This window comes from Maniola jurtina, chromosome 7 (assembly GCF_905333055.1).
Source record: "Maniola jurtina chromosome 7, ilManJurt1.1, whole genome shotgun sequence".
In the NCBI taxonomy this organism is placed as follows: Eukaryota; Metazoa; Arthropoda; class Insecta; order Lepidoptera; family Nymphalidae; genus Maniola; species Maniola jurtina.
Window position 1 is genome coordinate 3,516,437 of NC_060035.1, and position 24,970 is coordinate 3,541,406.

At 37.5% G+C, this 24,970-nt stretch overlaps 1 protein-coding gene across 1 annotated transcript in view; it reads right to left on the minus strand.

The window, feature by feature from the left end:
• Nucleotides 1–24,970, minus strand: part of LOC123866843 (protocadherin-like wing polarity protein stan) — a 179,278-nt gene that overhangs the window by 113,683 nt on the left and 40,625 nt on the right. Inside the window, exon 3 of the mRNA XM_045908552.1 lies at nt 17,324–17,355. The gene's annotated coding sequence lies outside the window, so the exon portion shown is untranslated. The remainder of the gene's footprint in view (nt 1–17,323; nt 17,356–24,970) is intronic.

Consider the following 24,970-nt stretch of genomic DNA (forward strand, 5'->3'; position numbering starts at 1 on the left):
CTGGAAAGAAGCTGCATCTTACCGTCAATGCAAAAGTTTGCTTGATCAAGCCAAGGCTCACCCAGGGCTGTAGACTCATATTATAGCTGTATGGCATTGATGATGATAATTTGATCTCATTTGAATGTTTCAGAATAATATTATTAACTAGCTTATACCCGTGACATCGTCCGCGTGGATTTAGATATTAGCTATAGTAAGGTACTAGAGTGAAAACTATTTTTAACCGACTTCGAAAAAAGGAGGAGGTTCTCAATTCGTCGGAATCTTTTTTTCATTTAATCAACTTAAGCTACGGGGGTTCTGATTGCACTTCAGCCAGACTCCTGAGAGCTCATAACAACAATAAATCAGTATTCAACATAATATTAACTTTCACATATCAGGTCCAGAATAATTTTATAATTTTTCAGACCTTTAAAATTCCAAAAAATATTACAAAAATCATATATTTTACCATCATCTACAGCTTTACTTGTAATTGTTTACTATACAGTTTTAATAACAGTATTCTAGAGTCTAGACTATAGATTATGCTCTACTTTTCTTAAAGCTATAGTTACATAAAATAGCCAACCTTCTCGGATACGATTCAATGAAGCCCGGAGGCTGTGCTCACAAAGGAAAGGCTTTAGATGCATTGATATAATCTATACTAATAAATAAAATTGGAGTGTCTGTCTGTAATTTCGAAATAACTACCTCATATTAAGCTCATATGGTTATTTGAACGATACCAACACTGAATCACACGTTTTTAAAATTTTTGTCTGTCTGTCTGTCTGTCTGTCTGTCTGTCTGTTTGAAAAGGCTAATCTTTGGAACGGCTGAACCGATTTTGACGGGATTTTCACAGACAAGTAGAGGATTGACCAGGGCGTAAAATAGGCTACTTTTTTAACCGACTTTCGAAAAGGGAGTTGTGTTTTTCTACCTATGTACACCGAAATCTCCGAGATTTCTGAACCGATTTGCGTAATTTTTTTTTTAATCGATAGAGGAACTTTGTGACATTGTTTCATAAAAAAATTGGATTCCAACTCCTCAATCCTGATTCTGCAGGGGATCTGGCCAATCCACGCGGGCGAAGCTGCGGGCATCAGCTAGTATTTTATACAAGTAGCGTAAGAGCAAGCCTGATAGGCACCATGAAATATCAGTGCGGGTAAAATGTATCCATTTACCTTTAATAGAGGATGCAGGCAGAATGTCTGCAATTTTATCTTTTCTTCGATAAAGAATAACAAAACTTTGACGGCGCACCTACTATCTTAATACTGGTCATAGCCCACAGAATTCAGAATAGGTATAGAAGTAGGTAATAGTAGGTATAATTGTAAGTACCAACTAGCAACTTTACATGCCATCGATCTTTGACCGAGAAGACTCTTAGGGAAGACTCACCACTTCTGTTGAAACTTCACAGACTTGATCACCGTCGCACAGTTGTCGGCTTATTGGTGTTTTACAGGATTTATTTCAGAGTGTGTTAAGGAGCTTTTCAATCTTTGTCCCCCTTCAGATTTTTACCACCGTACCACGCCGGGCGAATTTCCAGCTCTCATGTCATCGAAATTAGTTTCTACACACACGAAACGCTTTGCGTCATCATTTTTTTTATTTTATTTTTATAAGAAAATATTAGCCATGCTAATCATGACTAATACTCCCCTTTTCCCTCCAATTAAGCGTAAAGCTTGTGCCAGGATGGGGTACGACAATAGTGCAACGAGTGGGGTTTGAACCGCCGACTTTTCGGAATTCAGTCCGCTCCTCAACCGTTGAGCTATTGAGGTTTTCCTCATTCCTTATTTACATGGCTAAGATTCAGAAGAGTTTTTCGAGATCAGTATTTCCACTTATTATAATCCGGGTATCTTTAGTACAAGAGGAATAAGAATGTTCTAGGAAAACGCGTTCTTACAGAGACCTAGTAGACGCACGAGGTTTCTACGAAAAACTATGGGTATATTAATTTCTAAAACGTGACTACATTCAGTTTGATTGGTTAGTATTCAAATGAGAATCGAACTACCGTTGTATGCAGCTCGAGAGTGCTCGAGGTTAACTCCTCTTTGGTTAGTAGAAATATGCGTAAACGTAATTGCAATAATTTCTGAATGTATAAGAGCGGAAGAATAGCATATATTATTTCTATTACCTTTTTTAAAATTCTGTGGCAGCAGAGAAAGAACGAACTATGTAGAGTCATGACCTTTTCACGTTGACATCAAGATTCACTTAGGAAGATTTTGCTATTATTTTGAAAAACGTAACAGCCTGCAGGGGAGGCTGGTGCCCTTGAAAATTGCCGCCCGTATTCGTTAACGCGAGCCGTGGCTGAATTATTCATGGCAACTCATACGGCACACTTACTCTTGAATGTTTTTGTTTGGCAACATTGTTGAACAATGTAATAACGTTTTCAAAAGAGTGAGCCTCGAGCCTCGAACATAAACATTTTGCACAATATTGCATTTCAACATACATGGTGCAATGATGACTCTTACAAAAATATATGAATGTGTACGAGTACCTGCACTGTACAAAGCACAGAATGGTACAAAGTTCTCTTCAGTGTCAAAACAATTTTTAATAAAGTGCTGTTTTGACTTTTTTAACCCCCGACCCAAAAAGAGGGATGTTATAAGTTTGACGTGTGTATCTGTGTATCTGTCTGTGGCATCGTAGCTCCTAAACTAATGAACCGATTGTAATTTAGTTCTTTTTGTTTGAAAGGTGGCTTGATCGAGAGTGTTCTTATCTATAATCCAAGAAAATCGGTTCAGCTGTTTGAAAGTTATCAGTTTTTTTCTAGTTACTGTAAACCTTCACTTGTCGGGGGTGTTATACATTTTTAATTTACACTTGTAATAACCTTGTTGTCTGTAGATAACTATCAACAAGGACGTAACCAGTAACTATAAAAACGGTCAAGAGCGAGTCGGACTCGCTCGCACACGAAGGGTTCCATACCATATAAGATAAGACAATATGTACTTTTAATTTTTTTTTAATTAGTATGGCGGCCATTTCGTTTTCATTATTATTTGTTATTATCATCGATGTATATGGATTAGCCTTTCCCATACAATTCCGTCCGCAAAAATACGCTTGAATCTTACGTCATCGTCATTGACAAAGTCAAGAGACTTTTGCAATTTCTCTTGACTTTTTGAGCGCGTTTTTTATCTTCGAAGGGCCCATCCATGGTTATTATAGGTTTATAATAGGTTTCCGTTGGCACCCTTCGGGCACGGAACTCTAAAAAAAGATTATGTACATTGATTCTTCGTTACATATTACGAGTATATGTTATACTCATGGTTTTCCAACTGCCGATTAATTCAATTTTTCTATGGCTTCGTGGCTTGCGTGCGACTGGGTTTGCGATTAAGCTGGTTACAAAAAGTAAGCAAAGCGAGTGCTGAAAACATTACTTACCAGAATAAGCCCACTAAACACACACGATACAATGGTCCGTGGATTAAACATTTTTTCATCGGCTGAACAAAGCGCGATGTCATCTGGTGATTTATACCGGGGTGTCGTTTTAGCGCCGCGGGTGTTATGTGATGTAGACGGGCTATATAGTTGCTGCAATACTTGCTGGGGACCATCATCTTTATCACGGTCCTCGATTGTTCATCCCCATTTTCAATCCTTTCTACTTAGTTATCCATACTAATATTATAAATGCGAAAGTTTGTCTGTCTGTCTATCTGTCTGTCTGCTACCTTTTCACGGCCCAACAGTTTAACCAATTCTGACGAAATTTAGTATTAGAGTTAGCTTATATCCCGGGGACATAAGCTAACTCTGATACATAGGCTACTTTTTATCCCGGAAAATCAAAGAGTTTCCACGTGATTCCTAAAGACCCATCCGTTAAACTGATTTGTATAAAATTTGGTATCCAGGTAGCTTGCGTTTCTGTTATTAACATAGGCAACTTTTTATCCCAGAAAATCAAACAGTTCCCACAGGATCTTTAAAAACCTAAATCCACGAGGACGAAGTCGCGGGCATTCTCTAGTTTTTTATAAAGATAGGTACTACTAAGCCGACTGCAATCTCACCTGGTGGAAAGACTGGTAAGTGATGATACTAGTTAGTCAAATACTACTTAGTCTTTTGATCCACAACCTTAAACTGTCCAGCAACTTTTTAAGGTGCGTATCGAAAGCTTGCATCCTTCTGAGCTATAATAATTGCTATCAGTTGAGTTCATAAATATGCATAAATATTAATTTCATCTAGAAATTACCATAAAATCTTGCCCGTTTATAGCCGCCTTTAGGAATGTGTACAAGAGATTTGGAACGGGATCTGAATATTATTACCATTAGCATCTTTAGCACTTGTTTACCATTTTTGGTGTGAAGTTGTTTCAATGCTATTTACTTAATGGGACGTTGATCTAAACAGGATCAAGAGCTTAGCTCAATCCCATACTATTCTTTATTCATGTTCATTTGCAAGTGTTTTTTTAATGGCCTCCGACGGCCAACGACGGCGACGATGAGAGCGAAATGAAAATAAATTCACTATAAATACATGCAAAAAACGGCTAGAATTCATGTTTTAGTCGGAATAATATGCCCGACTATTTTCAGACCTGTCCGGGGTCCACATTCATGGGCCTGAAAGGCAGCATTAGAATTTACTTTGCGCTGCGTTGCATGCGGCCAAATCTATTATTGAGGGAAAATAAAACATTGGTACAAGAAAGTCGTGGCTAGTAAGTAGAAACATCTGGGAATGGACAAGGAATCAGGATAACCAACGTAGCACAACTTTTCCGTTTGGTGAAGGATAGGATAATATATTATTATCCTATCCTGGCGATGACAAGATGACGGTCAACAATAGAGGGACAAAAGAGAAGAATAAATTATAACAAAGGTAACACTTTGTCAACTTATAATATGTACATTGTACAGTTAAGTGTTATTCCAGCTCTTGGCATGTCTCTCACGTAGGCAATCCGTATAACTTCAATTACCAATCGGATTCAGGGGACTGTAGATTTATACTAAATTTCATTTCAGGAAACCCTGACTGGAATACTGAATAAGGTTGGCGGATAGCGCTTTGACTTTCAACAGTCGTTACTCGTTACTTACCTAATATTCTGTGTTGAATTCTTCATCGCTCAAGGTCGTGGCCCCTACAAGTCTCCAAGTTCCTTGCGCATACGATTTGATATGAATTTAGCCTAAAAAGATACTAAAGAAGTGATTTTGAACTGAGAAGGCATTCCACAACATTTTGCAAAGGATGACTTTGCCGACGTCATCTCTGAATTAAAAAAATATTTAAGTTTTTAAAAATCCCATGGCAGCTTTGATTTTCCACATAAAAAGGGATCCTATATTCTTCAGACGTCTACAGGATGCGAGCCTATGCCAAATTTTGTCAAGATTTATTTAGAGCTTGAGCCATGAAACAATCAGTATATTAGTACACTTTCGCGATTAAGTATGGATACGTGATTAAATGCAACCTGCAGAAATTAAAAAATTTAAACCCTGAATATAAAAATGGCAAATTACCACTTTCAAAATTACGTCTCCATTAAAGCTCAACCCTTCCACCAAGAGCTTAATTTGAATAATGTCGACACAGACTGCCTCTGTGTACGGTCGATATGAAATTAACGTTACTGTCCCTCGCGTACTAACAACATTAAACCATTGAGTAAGGGTATAGAGCGTTAAATAAAATGTGACAAATACATGAGGAATACCTCATGCATTTGCCTATACAATACAATAACGCCAATACAATAGTTTCAAGTTTCAACTAAGCATTTTTAATTAAAGAAACATGAATCTTTAATTCTAATTACATTCAAGTAATAGTTACATAAATACTCGTAATTACAATATGTGTGTTAAAAATAGCGAGTAAGGTATATACAACTAGTAGAGTCCATAACGCCTACGCTGGAGAAACGCTAGTGTAAACTGTAAAGACGCTTTTAAAGCAAGTCTAAAGGCCGATTCACACAAATTGCGTACACGTGACATGTGCGTAGTGACGCGCGCAAACCCCTAATACACCGGGTTTCGCATACGTCCACGCTTTACGCAAGCGGTGTGCCATGTTTCATACAGTTCCATAAATTCCAACGCAATGGTACGCGCTACGTCTACGTTTACGCAGACTGTGTGAACGAGCTATAAGCGTCCGCGTTAGTTCGCTGCGCGACAAAAAGCACATTTTTGGTGGTAATGTGAACTTATACATCAGTCACCTTGTTTTAATTTTGCAGGACACTGCAACTCGATTCCATTTTGCAGAACTTAGCAGCTCTAGTAAATTGATGCCAACTCTCTGCCTGATACAGTCTATGGGGACTAAAACGAGGTCTAATTATATTTATTATTATAACTCTATTCAACTTCTGCAATAATTTGTACGATAAATCATTGTAGTTCCTCACTTCATCGCAAAAACGCAATGCACTTTTCTAGAAGCTTACTCAAAATTGCCTCGGCAGCACTTACATCACACCTAAGTAGTAGAAAACCCTGACACTAGGAGCACATGGATACTAAGAGACGAGAGAAGCTTTTAGTATTGACAACTTGTGATATTTTGCAAAGAGGTCGCAAAATTCAAAAGTGGGAGTCATGAAAAACTTAGCAGTAGGTAAGTATTATAATAAAATTTGAAATAGGATGCAACTGACTGGCTAGCATCTCAATGTACAGCACAAACCGTTGGTTTTACTAGAAACTTGAGATTTGCTTGTTCTTTCTACAATGATAGAATAGATATGAATAGATTGCAGACCCTCAACGAAAAAAAGCATTTTTAGAAATTACAACTGAGCAAAGCCGGGTTAGATTGGCTCGTATTTTTCATTAAAAAAGCTGTTGCTAATTTATCTTGCTACACCCTACAATAAAGGTACATTAAACCTTATAAATTATTTATTTATTGTATCTCATGTTTTAGCTATTATCTCAATTTTCACTGCAGGTATCCACTAAGTAAATACATTTTATATTATTATTATCAAAAACCATAATGCATTGATTTTAAGTAACACATTGATCCCAATCTTAAAAAACAACTTTATTAAAGTTTTGAAACAAGTTCTTGAAAGTGATCCTGATTGGATATGATTGAATTTAATAATAACATAAAATGTTAATACATACCTAATGAAGTTTCAACAATCGAGTCCAAATATAAGTGGCCCATATAAAGAGATCTTTTAATTTATTTTCAATACGAATAATGTTTTTGTACGATATCGATGGCGGCCGTTTTTACGCCGCACTTTAGATTGACAATTCTGATTGTGACAGTAATTATAGAATGTTAATTAGATGGACTGTATAAATTATAAAGTTCATAGAACCTTGTGTAACTGGTTAATAAGTCGACTAATTAGCTCATTAATGCTTAATACGGCTAGGTATATCTTTAGATTTACTGTTTTAATACTAATAGCCATCTAGGATTTTACATTGCTCTTAATCCAACTAAAATTTTCAATTCTACGTTGGTGTCCACACTGACCGATTAAGAGAATATAAGATGAGAGAGAGGAAAGGAACATAAGATGGATCAAAATTTTGTCAAAAAGCAGTTTGTCTCTTTCCCATATTCATTTAATCATTATCTCAAAGCTATTGCTACTCCTGAGCACGGGGTGAATGAATCTCCTCTCAGAATGAAAAGAGCTTAGCCCATCAGCCACAGTTCACGACGCTTACGAAGTGCGGATTGGCAGGCTTCACATGCCTTTGAGGACATTATGGAGAACTCTCAGGCATACAGCTTACAGGTTCCCTCACAATGTTTTTCTTCATCGTTAAAGTTTTATAATGTAAAGTAACATTTATCAGCGTGATTTCGATTTGATAAGTCTATTATCGCACAGTGCTACGCACAGGTGCAACGTATGTAAAACTAGTTTTGAAGAGTATACCTATAACCTATACTAGGGTTATTTCAAACTAATATCGATCGTGTGCAAAAAAAAATTGTATAATACTGGACAAGGACATCAAGTTGTACCTAAGCAAAAACGAGTTGTTTTTAATTTTTTTTATAAAAATAATTTGTTCGGAATGTCCCGTCTTTTGCATTGCACAAATGACAGGTTACAAAAATTAAAAATGTAGGTACAAAAAGGCGGTCTAATCGCTAAATAGCGATCTCTTCCAGACAACTTTAACGTTAGGGAGAAAACGAACAAATGGATAGTTATAGGTATGTACTGGAGTACCAGATGGAGTACAGTGGAGCACTACGTGGTTCATTGGCCAATTTTAAATATTTGTTTTCGATGTTGAAAACTGATCTTGCGCTCTCTGAGAATACTCAAAGGATATCATATACTTTTAAAAGTGCTCACTCATCGCCCGCCCGAGTAGGTATTGGATAATCTCATTCGGACGCTCAGACTATCCGGCTTAAAGGATCGACTTTCACATTAGGAGGGTTTAATGATGTGTCGGATTCCCAAGTAAATAGAAAATGTTGCTGAACCGAGCTCAGATGTGAGATAAAAGCATTACCGTTTATACCTACTGTTTCATTAGAAAAGTAAATAATGTAATTGGTTAAGTTTGAACAGTTAGACGAGATATTCACGTCCAAAACTTAACGAAATCGTTTTGTCATGAACTAACTGACACGCCTCGGCTAAGTTTGGGTGGAATTTTCTGTTTTTTCTCTACATCAGGTGTTTCCAGACTAAAATTTTGATCTAAAGGTTTCCACTAATTCCTCTACTAAGTCCAAATGTCCAAGATCTATCTAGCTCAATATACCAAAGTATCAACATACTATTATTTTGAAGCAGCAGTCTTCTCCATTCGGCCTAGACCAAGGCAGGCTTCGAAGCGTAGCCTTAAAATATGTATGTAGGTATTACGCACTTTGTAAAGTAACGTAACTTCAACATATCAAATTCTCCAAGCTAAGCAGCTTGCTTGAGTTTCAGTAATGATACACATCAACAAATTCCCGGGCCTAATTGTGAAAGCTGATCCATACGATTTAACGAGTGATTAGCCGGGCATAATCCGATAGCTCGGACGTCTAGAAAGGCAGATTATCCTGCTTTCAAAAGGCCCTTGTTAAACTAAGGTTAAGTTTCCGATACAATATTTTCGTTTTGCTTAAAGTCCACTGGCTAGGGGCCAGGATGTTTCATTCATCATCTTCATTATCAGCCAAGGATCCGATAGACGTCACGTCACACAGCTGGACACAGGACAATAGGTCTCTTGTAGGTACTTCCATACGACACGGTCCGGCACTGCCTGAATCCAGCGTCTCCTGCGACTCCTTTCATAACGTCTGTGTACTATTGAAAGGTCTTCCGAGTTCCGAGTTCCAACGCTGGTCTTTCCGGTGCGAGGTCCCACTTTGGGACCCCAATGTTTATCGACTTTTCGAACTATGTGCTTTCGAACGGACAGACAAACAAACAGTGATTCTATAAGGGTTCCTTTTTTCTGTGGAGATATGGAACCCTAAAAATACCTAGGCACGTAAAATGTTGAACATCACAACATCACAGAACAAGTCGAGAATTTCTAAAGAGACTATTTTCATCCCTTATCTTTCATTTCAGATGGTAAATTAGATTAAAAAGATCCGGAAAGAAATAAAAATGAAAAAACAAATTCACTGGAACAGCTGTATAGGGATGTGAACTATATTAGAGCCGTACGCTGGGAAAACCGAGTTAAGAGCTACAAGATTGGGTCCTCGAAAGTTCAATAAAGTCGGGTTTTTACACGGCAGTTACTCGAGGTTTCGATTTTTATCAAGAGAATTTCAGGGTTTGAAAGAAAGGAAATGTAGTGCATAACATTTCGCAATTAAGTTATTATTCGTTGTTATAGTATAATAGAAACACACTGTTTCAAGTTTCTACCTGTTAGGTACGGATCATGAGATACTGCCCGATGACAAACAGACGGACGGACAGAAGGAGTCGCGTTGGCACCTTTCGGGTACGGAACTCTTAAAATGATGCTGCTGACTTCACTTTGATTTTCAAAACTAAAAAACCGGTCATGTGCCAGTCGCACGGGACACGGGATCCGTATCATCGTTCAAGATATACTTAATAACACTTTTATACAGAGCGAGTTAATGACGGACTGCGCCATCTACATATGATTTAGTAAATTAATTTTTCCGTGAACACATTTAAGGATAGACGGACAGATCGGCAGACAGACAAACAGACAACAAAGTGATCCTATTTAAAGGGTTCCTTTTTTCCTTTTGAGGTACGGAACCCTGCATCAGCTTTATGCAATCTCTGTTTTGATTCGCAAGTGAAGACGTGCTCGGGTATTTTCTCACGTATCATTTTGAAAAGCACAGAAGCATTTTTAACAAATAAATAAATTGGCTATAATAATCTTGTTAAAGAGTATTTAATTAGAGATCCTAATTACTTTCATTGCGAATTGGAATTTTATGCGAACATTACTTTCTTATAATCGTTTTAAAAATCCTGAAGATTTTATAACTACAACCTTCGAGCAACTCGCTGTTATTATGTCAGTTTAAAACATGTTTAATAGCTCGTTCACACAGGCTGCGTAAGCGTTGCGTAAGCGTAGACGTAGCGCGTACCATTGCGTTGTAATGTATGGAACTGTATGAAACCTGGCATGCCGCTTGCGTAAAGCGTGGACGTATGCATAACCCGGTGTGTTAGAGGTTTACGCGCGTCACTACATTGCGGTAATAATAAAGTAGTAGGTACGCGAGACCGACATCAGCATAGAATGAATCCAGGAGCTTACAAATACATGACCTCCCGTGTAAAGCCGAAGCAAGTCAGCTAGTGAGTATACTATTATATTACAATAAATTAAAACAAACATCTTTAAACTCTAAACACCATTAAAGGCGGGCAAACAACAAAATAAACCGCATTTCCTCTGAAAAGGAACCTCTTCTGAAATCCAAACATTTGTACAAAGACTAAATAAATCCATTTCTAAATTAAACACACTCAAGATTCTGCACAGTTTAAATCCAAGAAACAGAAAATAAGCGCATTTGTTTCGTTAAGATTGAACGCACATTAGACTCGGAGCCGCACACACCGCAAGAGCCGCCGCGAATTCAACATTTTTTCAGTTATGAAAATACGAATGACTTTAACTACCTCCACACTTGTTACACGCACTAATTAATGAAATACAAAATTAGACTCGATTGTTACCATCTCAATACTTAATTATTATATTCTAAACGTTTTTATCCAACATATTGCATTTATATTTTATCATAACGTTATGAAGCCTTCGCTATAAGGAACACTAAGACATTTTATTAAAATCTATTTATAGAGTGAAAGGCAGTCTTGAAGAAACCGCTGAATCATCAAATATAGAACACACCATATGCACTGACGGCTAGATTTATAAAACGATCTCGCAATCGGAGTGCAAAATGGGACTACTTTTGAGTAAAAATAATCATCAAAATAAGATTGCACTGTTATAAAAGTTATATCACGTTCACTATAAGCATCAACTTGAAAGTCTTGTCTTTTTGTTCCATCGATGCACGTTCGGATCTTGCGGCACGTTCGGTCTAAACTTTAATCTGCGATCGTCTTAGCCGCATTTGCTCCGTAAATCTGTTAGATCGCTACAAGTAGTTGGCACAGCGTTAACCTAGGATCAACTGTAGTTGTAAGCACGATTTAATTAAAGCTGCTCCCGGGACCCTCGCCACCTTATTTGTGGCCTCGAGATAAGGTTAACGATTTGTACTTTCTTGCGTAACTATTTTGCGAGCTCAGGGAAAACCGGTAAAAACGATTAAAAGTAAAACATTACTATGCAGTATGTATTTTTTTCGTTATTTTCCTTCTGCATTCGTTATTTTGCAGTGTATCTTAGATTGAAACGGTTAGTCTACCGTTCAAATTACCACGTCACATCGTCTTTTTAAACCTTTGCTTTGTATAAAAAGGGCCTTGATTTACTTTCATTTAGGTAATATCATTTAGCGGTACTTATATGTATACCTTAGTATCGATCGACCACTTAGATATTTTACTTTGGTAGCGATTGATTATTATTATTATAAGTTTGAGGTAAGAAGTCTCATAAATTGATACAATCTAATCCAAAACAAATGTTTCTGAACTGTTTTGAAAAGAGAGCAAAATAAAGGGAAAGAAGAATTCCTCCATGTATGGGGTAAGTAAGAATAACAATTATTTTGAGCATCATAACGGTATTTTCTCTGTATTTTTGAAACCAGTGGTAGAGTCTCGAACTATCATAGACTAGCTGATGCCCGCAGCTTCGCCCGCGTGGATTGGTCAGATCCCCTGCAGCATCAGGATTGAGGAGTTGGACTCCAAATTTTTTTATGAAACAATGTCGCAAAGTTCCTCTATCGATTAAAAAAGAAATGACGCAAATCGGTTCAGAAATCTCGGAGATTTCGGTGTACATAGATAGAAAAGCACAACTCCCTTTTTGAAAGTCGGTTAAAAAAGTAGCCTATGTTACTCCCTGGTCAATTCTCTACTTGTCTGTGAAAATCCCGTCAAAATCGGTTCAGCCGTTCCCAAGATTAGCCTTTTCAAACAGACAGACAGACAGACAGACAGATAAAAATTTTAAAAACGTGTGATTCAGTTATAGTATCGTTCAAATAACCATATGACCTTAATATGCGGTAGTTATTTCGAAATTACAGACAGACACTCCAATTTTTAACCCCCGACCCAAAAAGAGGGGTGTTATAAGTTTGACGTGTGTATCTGTGTATCTGTGTGTCTGTGTATCTGTGTATCTGTGTATCTGTGTATCTGTCTGTGGCATCGTAGCGCCTAAACGAATGAACCGATTTTAATTTAGTTTTTTTTGTTTGAAAGGTGGCTTGGCTTGATCGAGAGTGTTCTTAGCTATAATCCAAAAAAATTGGTTCAGCCGTTTAAAAGCATCGATGTTTAAAAGTTATCAGCTATTTTCTAGTTTTCTTGTAGAAAACAAGGTTAGATAACCCTTAGGTTCATAATATTCAAGTGTCAATTGACAAATGTCAAGCTGTCAAGATGGACGTTGCCTAGATATACATAATTATTTATTTAAAATTGATTTGTCGGGGGTGTTGAAAATTTTTAATTTACACTTGTATTTATTAGTAAAGATGTAGGTTTACATGATGAGTTTGATCTTGACTTTGAAAAGAAAAATAAGGGAATATCGAGGAAAAAACTAGGCATATCGAAAATATGTGCGCTTTATAAAGTGCAAATAAAATTTAATGTCAACAAAATATTTTGTGTTATCATACTGTTTCTGATATATGATACTGAAAGCAAGAGTAAATCCACGCACTACTGCCCATGCGCAGCATATAGCACGCGGCCTTCTTCGTTACGCAATAAAAACAATTAAACAGCTGTTATAATATGGGTATTATCATAATATAGGATCTATAATTAAAAATACAGGGTTTCCATAATATCTGTTCCGTTATCGGTTTTGGAATCAAGTAAACACTATTAGCTATTTAGCTCAAAAAGATTTTTTACCTAACAAGTTAAACGTTTTAGCTAAGATGGACTGGACTTCGGACTTAGTCTTTAGTCAGCCTTGTTTTCTTAATTATTTATGGTAGTTTCGAAAGTATCGAAAATCCCTGGAATACCCTGTTCCATTTCCCTGGACTGAAAAACATTTCTACACTGCATGCCCTAGCTAGGTAGCAATAAAGTTGCTAAACGGCTAGGTGCATAGAAACCCGGGAGCTCAGGAGTGAGTACATAATACGAGTACAAGAAGGTGGCCCTTCAACCAAGTTCGGTGAAAAATGTATGTAGGTAGGTGCCTATTAGATAAGACTGGCTCATAAAAGGCTTTAGTCGTTTTTTAGCCCCCGACCCAAAAAGAGGGGTGTTATAAGTTTGACGTGTGTATCTGTCTGTGGCATCGTAGCTCCTAAACTAATGAACCGATTTTAATTTATTTTGTTTTCGTTTGAAAGGTCGATCGAGAGTGTTCTTAGCTATAATCCAAGAAAATCGGTTCAGCCGTTTGAAAGTAATCAGCTTTTTTTAACCCCCGACCCAAAAAGAGGGGTGTTATAAATTTGACGTGTGTATCTGTGTATCTGTCTGTGGCATCGTAGCTCCTAAACTAATGAACCGATTTTAATTTAGATTTTTTTTTGTTTGAAAGGTGGCTTGATCGAGTGTTCTTAGCTAGGTATAACCCAAGAAAATCGGTTCAACCAGTTGAAAGTTATCAGCCCTTTTCTAGTTACTGAAACCTTCACTTGTCGAGGGTATTATAAATTTTTAATTGACACTTAACAAGTGTTATGTAAATAAGACAATATCGTTCTCGTTTTTTATTCGGTGAAAATTAGTGCTTGACTATCATCTCACCTAATGGTGAAGCAGCCTGATGGCAGCGGAAGGGAGTATTTCCAACCAATAGTTGCTGAAAACCGAACGTAGTCATCAATTAAAATCACCCTATGCACGCTGCAAAGTTAGTCGTTATCTCCATCTCAGGCTAATTCCACTTCCTTCTCCAATAATAGATAGATCTGAGCGTCTAGCTCTCGGCCATCAATCTCAGACACTGTGACGTCATAGCTCGCATTATGCGATGACGTCACAGCATTCTCGCTTTACTGCCCAAGCATATATCACGGCGGGAATTACACTTTCGATACCTGAACTACAGTCATGGTAGTAACTATGGAATGTATGATAATGTTTTTGAAGGTTCTAAACGTTAACAGGGCTCTCTCCGTCACTTATTCCATTCAATCGTAGTTTTAATTTCGTTTGAATATTAAGCAACCAAAGTCCATGAAATTTTGCAGACATATTCTAGAAACTAATATCTGTGCCTGTGGTGTTTTAAATTTTTCAAAAAATATGTAGTTTTAAAATTACAGGGGCTCAAAGATTTGTATGTGAATTTTTAAGACCGCGTAACTTTGACACCGAATATTTTAACGGAAATCTGTAAAACCACAGGCATAGATATTAGTACCCGGAACATTTCTGCAAAATTCCATAGAGTATGATTGGTTAGTATTCCAATGAGAGACGAACTACGTTTGTATGGAGCGAGTGACGGAGAGACCCCTCTTAAGTAAAACAAACGAACGCGACATCTCATATCAAAATAATTATTTTCAATCGATTTATAAAACAGAAAATGATTATTTTTGTACAAAAATAAATGTTTTTTGTGAGAGGTCGAGTTATAGAGCCGGAAACCAAAGATTTTATTTTAATTTTTTTATGGTTCCGGCAACAAAGTTCGTCTAAATTGTTATACGTTTAACGTAATTGATCGGAAAACAAACGCAGCAAGTGCGTCTGATAGATTATCCAGTCCCGTGACAACTTGACAGCGAAATCAATCAGAGCACCACCGTCGCGTCCACCATGCGCCGTTTTGCATTATTTTAAACTGAAATCTCTGTTAGCTTTGAGACGATTATATTCACAGTGCGCTCCAAACGTAGTACGGTTCTCATTTAAATATTAAAAAATCAAACTGTAGATACCTTCTACAAATAAATGTAAGTGTCGTGATTTCTAGGTTTGACTGCATTTGTACGGAAAGGCTGCGGCGCAACCCAGCTTTTTGCATACAAACGTATTTGGTACGCTAGGGAAACTTCTCTCAAATATCTTTTTTAACTCTCTCTCTGCGTCAAAATTCTGATTGGTTGAAATCTGAGCATCGAGCAGTCGAGCCATAGAGACAGAATATTAGACTAGTCGAGCATTTCTTTAATTATATGAAGGTAGGGGTTTCCTTTAGGGGGATGACCTGAAGAAGGTGGCCGGGAGCGGGTGGATGAGGAAGCCGGAGGACCGTGTTTGGTGGCGCGTTTTTGGAAAGGCCTATACCTATCCAGCAGTGGACGCGTACAGTCTGATCCTATATAATGCGTTGGGCTACCAATCCTAAAGCCTATAAGCTCGAAGCTAAAGTAGCAATGGGCGGGATACATATAAGAACCGATAGACAATGGGCTCCCAAGATGCTAGACAAACTCTCACTGGAAATCGCAGCGTTGGCAGACCCCACTTGCCAAAAAAACTTACTAAATTCATTTTTGCTAAGCAATTTCGTTCCTTATACCGATCGAGTAAAGCTCTTAATGTGTTTCTGATTGTTTTTTCATGGTTTTCATACATGCCATAAAAGTGTTAAGTGTCGTTTAATTAAAGTGAAGCCTTCGATGAAGCCTTAATAAGTGTAATGGGATGCAGTCCAGTTGATTCGATGGCGTGTTTTTTTTTTGTAATTGCTTTTCAGTGTATCTATACATACATACATAAACTGCTAGGAGGCCAACAAGACTAAACTTGTAAAAATACGGGTGTTTTGAAGATTTTCAGTTCAGTCTCCTTTCGATATTCGGAGCGATTATTGAATATTTTCGGTGTTTAGTGGAACTGAATAATTATATGTTACGATAGCACTCGTACCTACCCTAAATAAATTATTTATTTAGCCGTAAGTTTTTTTAGATTATAACTCTCGTAGAGGTTCTACGCGTTGGGTCTGTGTTCGTCGCGTAGGTTTTGGGAGGGCGTTCTAATAATTCCTGCTTTTCTGAGTAACGTTTATACACCTATGTTGAGATCGTAGTCGAACGATTAGCAAATGCTTTTAAACAACAAGCTCATGTTAAAAACGCAGATATTGTAGTCATCGGTCATTGAATATGTACATCGATTAATTCTACACAATCCACGTGAACGGTAAAGTAAAGACCGTGAAATTGTTAATTGTTCAGGCGGCAGAGTTCAAACAATCTATCTTTTCTAATAAACTGATAGACAATAGTGTACAAAGCAAAATGCCGCTAAGATTTGATTTATTATTATTTTTAACAGATTTGAACGAGTAGATACTCGTAAGTATAATCTAACTATGACCACAAAACTGAAACTTATATTATTAATTTTTATCACTCATAGCAAAACTTTTTTATTCAAGAAAGCAAGCCACCGGTTACTTTTTCACAAAAAAACATTTATTTTTGTACACAAAATCATCATTTTTTGTTTTGGAAATCGGTTGAAAATAATCATGTTATTTGTGGTTCTACGCTAGAGACGTAGCGCACAACTTAAATTACTTTTTTTTAAAGACAACCTTGCTCTTAATCCTATGATACTTATTGGCATTAAAATGTTAAGTGAATCCCATTCTTAATTTTGATTTTGTATCTTTATGAACACTTTAATTGGTAGTTTTTAGAAACTTCTAATTTTCTTTCAACTTGACTACGAAACTACGAGATAAAAGATCTTTACCTTCGAACAAGAAGAACCATACACGTCACAACCTGCAACAACAAAAAGCACAATAATTAGAGAGTCATAATTAAATAAATTAATGAATACACTTTTATTTGGGTCCATAGCGCAAACACAGTACAAAACACAAAAACATACAGAAAAAGATCACAAATTACGGTTTTTCATGCAATTCAAACGGGAAAACCACCGCCATTACATAGCTCTAATAGATATGTGGTATACGTCTACACAAAGGCGGAATATTCTCAGCTGAATTGCTTGAAATTATAATAAGTTAATCTAAAAAATAACAGTGTGGTTTAAAAAACCGAATGCGCGTCTGTGACGCGAAACTGACCCAAAAAGGGAATCGCATGAGCGTAATGCTGTAGTAGTGCAATTAAGTATTCTGTGGTAAAGTACTACGTTTTAATCCGTAGCCTACAAAAAAAAAAGAAAATAAACAGCGGCATTTTACTGCCACGTTTTCCCTGAGAGTAACCTTGGCATCGGCCGAGGCAACGCCCCTGAACTGCCACGTAATGTAACGCGCTGCTTGTAGTTCTTGGAACATGAGCTTTAGGCATCCACCCCATAGCCAAAGGAAAAGAGTTCTCATTTCAGAGTTCTGCGTTCCACGTTCACTTTATTGTTATTTTTTGTACTTCAAAAGTAAACAAATCCTTTCTCGCAGAAAGCGACGAGCTATGTAGAGTGCATAAGTACCTATAGGAAGATATTGCGAAATCGTTGTCTTTGGAGGATAAGGGTCTACATTATTAACGTGACAACGTCTCCTCTTATCCTCCTTTATCAGCCTTTCTTGTCCATAGTTGGGCATAGGCCTCCTCGCGTGCACGCCACGTGGCAACGTGGTGTTCTTGTTTGTTTAGTATTCGAAAAGCGGTACCTTTTAGTCAGGGATCCAGGGTTATATTCCTCTCCACCTCTAACTTTTGGGAGTTATGTGCATTTTAAGCAATTAAATATCACTTCTTTAACGGTGAATGAAAACATTGTGAGGAAACCTGCATGCCTGAGAGTTCTCCACAATGTTCTCAAAGGTGTGTGAAGTCTGCCAATCCGCACTTGATTAGCGTGGTAGCTAAACTTCTCATTCTGAGAGTAAACTTGTGTTCAGTAGTGAGCCGAGGATAGGTTGATGATGGTGGTGACTCGAAAAGCATTTCAGAGATTATCAGAGCCCAGGCCGCAGAAGTTTCATATGGTTGGATGACACAAAGAGATGTCAGGCTTAGCTAACCTCTCTTCTCTTCAATTAGGCAAAGCTTGTGCTTTGTGCTAGATACGGCAAAATTCCAAGGGCTTAGAGGTGAACTTACGACCATTTCGGATTTCATTCTAGTCCCTTAACCATAACTATTTCGGCTTCAAAAATAAATAATGAGCGTATTAAAAAATAATTCCTAGAATGGTACAATTTATTGAAGCACAGGGTTGATTTACTTGCACGCCACTCTGCGTGACTATGGGTAGCTAATCGTTCAGTACTTACTACTTACTAGCTATATGTTATGTTATGTTGCACTCTGTTACGTTGGCTATAATGTACTGAAGGTTTAGCATGCCCATTGCCCGTACAACCTGGGCTGGCTTAGCGGTTCGGTAAGCGGCTTATATTGTTACTCTAGTACACATTCAGTCGTGTTAATATATCTAGCTACTAATATACAAATTATCTTAAACAATATTCTGCGCTGAGTGGGCCGTATAAAAAATTCTTCGGAATGAAAACTCCTTTTATATAAAGTCGATAGTAAAGCCTTAAATGAAAAATGAATTAAATTGTAGTTTCTAGTTTCTACCATATTTCATTTTATCACAAAGTTTCTTCTCTAATAAAGCTTTTTTTTAACGAAATTAAAATCTTTTTAACGTTTTACCCTCCGCATACTTTTATTGACCTTTTTAAGAATATTTCCCTCCCAACGGTACTCAGTCTCGAAAATACTATTTCCCCAGCTCAAAATAGTACTAGAAAATATGAACAAAACACGTAAAAAAGTTAAAAGAGAAAAAGTAATTTCGTAGGAACGTTCGGGCTGTTCATTAAATTTTCAAGTTGGAGCGAATTTCGCGGCCGAAACATAAGCGGCTTGGCAAGAGTCGGAATAGCAACTTCCAACGGTCTCAGATGGATGACATAGACTAATTAAAGAAATAGATGCGACAAGCGAAATCTATACGAGCAAGATATTCTACCCTCGTTAATTAAGGAGCTGGTGAACAAAACGGTGTACCTACTCGGCGTAGTTACACTTGATCAAAATACTTTACCTACTTCTTTAATCCGTTTTTGCCTACTGAATACAAATTTAAACTTATTTCCATGCAAAACGGCTTTAATGACGCAAAATTGATGTTTTTGTTCGTAGCATGACGTTTGTCGCATGTTGTTACTCCGATGTAAAACTGCCTTAACGTTCTAATCCGTTCTCAGAATTTCATATTAATTCAGCTTAAGCTTATTAAAAATCATAATGGAAAAGAAATCTATCAATTATAAACCAGCGATGTTGTTTTTTACTTCGCTTGTAGGTATTGTGTGTTAATTAACGTGTGAGAACCACAAAAAGTACAAGTGTCGCATTGTTAATGAAGGCATGCGAATGTCAATGTAGAGTAAATAGGTACATGCGCTTTCGCGTAGAGCGGCTAGGTTCACAATGGGGCTAACTCGGTTACTCTAGCTCTGCCGTCCAATTTTCAAAAACCGATTAACTGCAGTTTTTGAGTTATTGCCAAAAAAATATGGGAATTAAGAAAAACTGACGTTTTCTACGTAGGATCAAACTATGTAACTATGTAAAAACATTGATCCTACGTAGCATTCCTTTCAAAATGGCGAATTTTTAAAGAACTATGTGTGTGAACTCAAAAAATAGCTTTTTTCGCTTTTTAGAAAAAGGACGGCAGTAATGCACAAATCTAGTATATATATTCCTTACTCTAAACTAAACTAAGTTGACGGGTCTAAGAGTAGTACCTACTAAGTTTTTCCATTTTGAACATTAGCTTAGCACCAATTTTTGACTTGCCAATTTTTACAGTTGTAAACAGTCGACAGTCACAATCGAAAAATGCAGCGCTATATCATTTCTCTATCAAGGCCCAAAGTGTACGTAAGTGATCTTTAGTCACAAAATATGTGACACGACGCGTCCAACTCCTAAGTCCTTCAACTAATGATCATGACTTCGGGTCTTCTGAGAGACACAGTAATAATACATATGTGGATCCAGTCTTCATGGCTTCTTAGATTTCATGTCATTGTCCGATGGGTGTCGTTTTTCATCTGGCGACAACCGATCCGTGGAGCATGAACTACCACATTCCACACTGTCGCAATAGTATGATGAATTATACGTATTGTCTCAGCGTGTTGTGGTAGGCTCAGTGTAAATATTTCTGTATGACATACAAACTTCTTCAACCGTTTCGTGAACGAGTGTCGTTATTCAGCTGTCCGTTGAACAAGAAAAAGTCCAATATCGAACTTATATTGAAAGTTTTAGTGCGGTTACAATCTAGAGCCAAAATAAACTGAAAAGGTGCTACTTACATTAAAGTTAAACCATAAAATTGTGTTTCTGGCTATTATAATCTGAGTCTTTCATGAATTTCGTAGTAGGCATTAAATAAGGAAAATTTTACAGTAAGCCACATGTCTTAATCTTTGACAATCTCGGTTTCGACTTTAGACCCGCTGTTTAATTCATTCAGGCATATAGTCGAAGGCGACGAAGATAAACTGATACAGCATAATTAGATGACAGCCTCGGTCTAAGGCAACGTTCATACAGAAGTAGTGTGTAACGGTGATACATGCTATCGTGTATCATGTCATACGAGTACAAAGGGATGCACGTTTGCCTCGGCTGAGGCACCGCTGCACAAGGTAGCCGCAGCCTCGCGAGGCTGCGGCGCATACTAACTCTACATCTCTATGCATGAGATCACAGTCCGCGCTACGTCTCTACTGTTATTCCGTGGAAACTATAAGTGTGGAAAATATGTACTAGCCAGAAAAAAAATTGTTCTGAGAAAAAAATCCGAAAAGATATTATGGGTGTGAAAATGATTACTTCTAGCTAACATTTTTTTTTTTTTTTTATATCGGTGGGTTAAAATGGGTTATTATTACGTGACAGGCGGCAGGTGTTGACGAGGGTTGAGTTTGAGCCCATTGATCCGTAAACTTGAATAGATTTATTGGTTATTTGCGCAAAAAATACTTGTTTTATTTTTCTGCTAAGGGTGTAGTGTTAATAATTTTATTTTTTATATAAAATTTTAATTATTGTGTGGATTTGTTTCTTCGTGTGCGAGTCCGAATCGCACTTGACTGGTTTTTAGGGTTCCGTAGCGAAGGGTGCCAACGGGACCCTATTACTAAGCCTCCGCTGTCCGTACGTTTGTCTGTTAGCGGGTTATATCTCGTGAACCGTAATAGGTAGAGAGTTGAAATTTTCACAGTATCTGTAAGTATGTATTTCTATTGCCGCTATGAAATCAATAGTATAAATTTCAAAATGACCACTATGGAAATTAAAAAATAATTAAACATGGTATTCCTTGTGCCATGGTACGGAACCAACTTTTTTGACCAATTTTTTTCTTAGTGGTGCATCAATTGGAAATGTAGGTGCTGCACCCGTGAATCCGGCTCATCCACAAACATCAAGGACATTGTCCCACTGTATGTTACTACGCTGTGGTAAACATAGAGATAGACAAGCTTGATTATAAATTTATGCTAACACCACTATCTGTAAACTAAGTGTAACACATTTGCGTTCCCACCCCCGGCTTTGAACAAGTCACATGAATTGGGAACTACGACCAAGTCCGCCAAGTTTGATGTTTGCGGGATTCCAGACTCTGAGTACCGAAGAGACATTCAACCGTTCTCAACAAGTTTAAGGCTTAACCTTACACAACTTTACACGCATACAATACATTACTAAATACATATATGTAGTTAGGACATACATATTTATGTACATACAATATACATAGGTATCTACATTAGGCTAGAGACAAATATAGCTGAATTCTTCAAAAGGATTTTATCATTGGTGTCTTGGCTGCAAACATAATTATGCCACTCAGCTAATATTTCAATACTAGCTTTTTTTAGGGTACAGTACTCGTATTACTAAACCTCCTCTGTATGTCTTTCTGTCCGTTGGTATATGAAAATTAAAAATTAAATAAAAAGTAAATAGTGCTTTCTATCTTGTACGACAGTACCTACGGAACCCTTCGTGTACAACTCCGATTTGCACTTGACTGGTGATTTCTGGTGTCTATCTAGTACCTATGAGGCTGAGGATGAGTATATACCTACTCAGCTGAGTTTGTTGTGGGCTCTTCTCAGACTTGGTCGCGTTTGGAACCCTCAATAGTACCCAATTTCAATAAACGACTTTGACTTTTATAGGTAGGTACTATACTTACTCATCCTCAGCCTGAAGTTAAAATGACAAAGTTGTGTCCCGTAAAAGCAAAATGCCGTGCAACGTCACGGGAATGCGAAATTAAGTTTCGTATTGTCGACACTCGACAGCATTCCTTTGGTTCTATGCAGTCTGCTGATGCCGCTTCGAATACAAATGTCCTGCTTCTGGTAAATACCAATGCCGGAATAGCCACTTTGCATTTCGCCAAGTGAAGATATCCCAGTCCAGGGAATGTAGAAAATTATTTCGTTTAACTGCTTTGTTCTCAAATTCCGATACAACTGTTCCCAGATCTGCTTTTTGAAGTAAAACTTCTTTTCCAGCGTCAGAAGATTAATATTTATCAAACAAAGCTTAGTCAGGGGGATCCCGGACACGCATCACTAACTTTTCGTATTTAGGCATGTTATCTTCACTTGCTTTAACGGTGAAGGAAAATATATAAGCTGAAGGAAACCTGCAAGCCTGTGACTCCATAATTGTTCGCGATGATTCTCTATTAATTTAGTTCGAGAAAATACAAGTTCAAAATAAGTGCATCAAAACAAAAGGACGGTCTGTTTACGCCGAAAAGAACAATAGGTCAGCGTCGAAAACACTCCAGAAACGTAAACATCTATTGTCTGCGGGTTTTTATGACCCACTCGAGGTGTCCAGAAAAGTCGGAGAAAGAGATAGGCTTATACGAAAGCAAAGGACAGACGGAGCCTCGGAATACTATATAAGCGGACGTTTTCGGCGACGGGACAGAGTGTGTGTGTGTGTATTTGTATTCTCTTAACAGTGAAAAGTGCCGAAAAGTGAACAGTGGACTCTTAAGTGAAATAGTCAAATTAAGTGTGCTAATTAGTGAAAGTATTAAATTGTGATTTGGAAATATTGTTGTGTGTGAATAAACGTAAGTGTTTCACTGTAGTTGTCGCACGTACCTTGACGTACCTACCTACCCGCCAGTCATAAGGTTACTTAGTGCTCAGTGCGTTACAATAATGTTCTCAAAGGTATGTGAAGTCTACCGATTCGCACTTGGGTTTCGACCTAATCTTAAGCATTATTTATGAATTTGATGTGATAATAGTACAGCGAAAAAATAAATTACTAACCAACGACCAAATAAATAGGTAAGTACATATTCTCACTAAAGATTTCAACCGAGAACTCATCTATCTTTAATTTAGTTTCGCCAAGAAGTAATATAACGAGTAACTTCGTCATTCAAGAGCCATTTAAAGTTGATGCGGCAACTTCGAGGAACTAGAACTGGTCTAGAATCTAGATTCAGATGCAAGCAGTGTAATTGATGTTTTCAAAACTAATAAAACTTTCACACTCATCTCACTTCTGGGTATTGTGAGATTGTAGTGGAACAAAACTCGACTATGTAAGTTTAATCTCTGTTTGCATTGTTTCATTTTCATTTCTGCGTCGTATTCCTCATTTGTGAGAGACTAGACCCCAAGAAAACCCCTACCATTATGTGTTTAGTAACAACAGTAGTGAATGGTAGGGGATTTCTTGGAACAATAATGCTAATAACTGAGACCGTTTCTCCAAACGGAGATAACTAAAAGGCCAAATTCTACTTAATCTTAGGTAGGTATACCGTTAAGACATATTTATTGAATTCCATTCAAGTTTATTAACCTGTATGTTCACAGCTGAATGTATCTAGATCTTTCAAGAGCACTCCGCCAAACACAGTCGTCCGTCTTCCTCATCAACCCGCTTCCCGCCATCTTCTTCAGGTCTTCGGTCAAGCGGGCTGGAGTCATCCTACTTTGCACTTACCGGTACGCGGTCTCCACTCCAAACACGTCTATCCTACCAGCCGAGATTTTGCGACAGTCATGACCTGCCCATTGCCACTTCGGCTAGCTTAAATTATTTGAGCTATGTCAAGAATATTCTAATGATACTATAAAACATAAATATAAGACTAGTGTTAATTAAAAATTTATAACACCCCCGGACAAGTGAAGGTTACAGTAACTAGAAAAGAGCGATAACTTTCAAACGGCTGAACCGATTTACTTGGATTATAGCTAAGAACACTCTCGATCAAGCCACTTTTCAAACAAAAAAAAAACTTAATTAAAATCGGTTCATTAGTTTAGGAGCCACGATGCCACAGACAGATACACAGATACACACGTCAAACTTATAACACCCCTCTTTCTGG